Raw genomic sequence first — 2,173 nt, forward strand, 5'->3', positions numbered from 1 at the left:
TACCAGATCTAAGACCAGTCCAGGTGGGTAGTACAGTTACATTTACTTGAACAACTTTTTGAAGAAATTGCAGAATACTTTTACTTCTACTTGAGTAATATTTACTCAGTGATGTAACAGTACTCTTACTTGAGTAAAAGTCGTGTTTCCTCTTCCCACTGTGAGTAAATCTACAAGTGACAAAAGCTTTATGTGACAATATGAAATGATTTGAACATTTGTGTTTCTTACAGAGCTCCTTCAGATATGATTTAGTTTGTATAATTGTTGTGTCTGTCCTTTCAATATACATAATTTTGAACATTATTTCATGTTTGGAAACTTGAAAGAATATTCCACTTTAAATTACAAATCAGATGTCACGTCCCAAAAGTTACTCTTTAAGTTACTTAGTTTTACTTGAGTAGTTTTCCCAAATGTCTTAATACTCTTACTTGAGTCATTTCTTGGACCATTCTTTTGTACTTTCACTTGAGTTTTACTTTGAAGTACCGTGACTCATACTTAAGACACATGACATATAGTTTTTGGCCCGTGTCCGCGTCACACGTGCACTTTCCCCTTAACATGAGTCAGTTCATTGGAACAGTTACGCCGCCTACACCAAATACTATTTCAAATACTGTTGGATGTGTAATAATAAAGAAACTGGGTTAAGATTTCCTAGATCAACTTTACTGCGTGAAGGTGGTAGCTAGTTACTCATGCAGAACGTCATTACAGTACGCATGCGCAGTATGCCATTCACTTACAACATGAAGAATGGGAAACACATATTATTCCAAACTGGTCAATAACATTAGATAAATGTTCTACAAATACTGACTATTTACTTGGCATTCCCCTAACTGTACCATTATATAAAGAGTCGTAACGTACCAAACCTGATGTAGAAGTCCGCATGTCCACACTTTCATAGATCCAGGTGTCCACACTGCGCTTGGTTTGTGGCATCCATGACCTCTAATGACCCGCGCCGTTACTGCCACCCAGTGGAGGAACAGTGTACTGCGGATAATGAGCTTGTCTCTGTAGGCCTACTATAGCCACAACTGAGCCTAAACTTGCAAACAGTGTTGGGGAGTAACAGATTACATGTTCCAGAGTTACGTAATCAGAGTACAAATTATGAGTAACTGTATTTGGTTACAGTTACTGTTTCAGTGAGTGGTAATTGGATTACAGTTACTTTGTTGAAATAAATGGATTACACTGCGGTATTTTCCTGTTATTACATTTTGGGCGATATCCCCCTTATTTTAATTTTTTTCCCCCGTAATTCCACTCATTGCCGGACACTAAACCAGGTCTAAAACCAGATCTAAAACCAGGTCTAAAACAGGATTTAACAGGACTAAACCAGGACTAAACCAGGATTTAACAGGACTAAAACACAAATTAACAGGACTAAAGCATGCCACTTGGACCGTGTCTCCTCCTCTTCTATCAATAAAATTTTTTATATGGTTAAGTCAAGTCTGGGCTTTTTATTTTCTTTTAGCAGACAAAACACCTTAGGTGAAGATTTCCTAGTCTTTGCTTCTCTACAGCAAATCAAGTAATCCAAAGTATTCAGATTATGTTACTCACCTTAAGTAATTTAATGGATTCCATTACAAACTACATTTTGGGGTATGTAATCTGTAATCTGTAGGGGAATACATTTTAAAAGTAACATTCCCAACACTGCTTGCAGACAGAGGACACATACACGTCTGTCTCATTCTCAGTATATGACAGGACAGGCCTCTGAAAGCTCAGAACCTCCAGAATTCCCTCCTTGAGCTGCAGAAGCTGCACTAGCAATGACTCATGACTGGCTGCAGGGGCTGGGGTTTAGGTGGTGACCATTCAGATCAGAGAGAGACATTTTAGGTTTAAACCAACTGGATTTCAGTATTGAAACTGGTAATGCAAATGACAGGCTCGTGAGGCTCATTCCAAAACACATTATAACAAACAGCTTGGCAACCAGGTTTGTGTAATATATCAGCACTACAGTTGTTCTCAGTACAAGATGTATTTAATTTGATTTGGCTCTTTAATTGCAACAGGTCCATTCAATCCAAGACTCTTACACAAGTTACTCATACAAATGTACTTGAGTAACTGGAACAGAATACCCATCTCTCTTTATATATGTTGAAGCTTTGAGTACACATGATACAATACA

This window comes from Boleophthalmus pectinirostris, unplaced genomic scaffold (genome assembly GCF_026225935.1).
Source record: "Boleophthalmus pectinirostris isolate CB_2022bp ecotype Guang Dong unplaced genomic scaffold, ASM2622593v1 HiC_scaffold_4, whole genome shotgun sequence".
NCBI classification, from domain to species: Eukaryota; Metazoa; Chordata; class Actinopteri; order Gobiiformes; family Gobiidae; genus Boleophthalmus; species Boleophthalmus pectinirostris.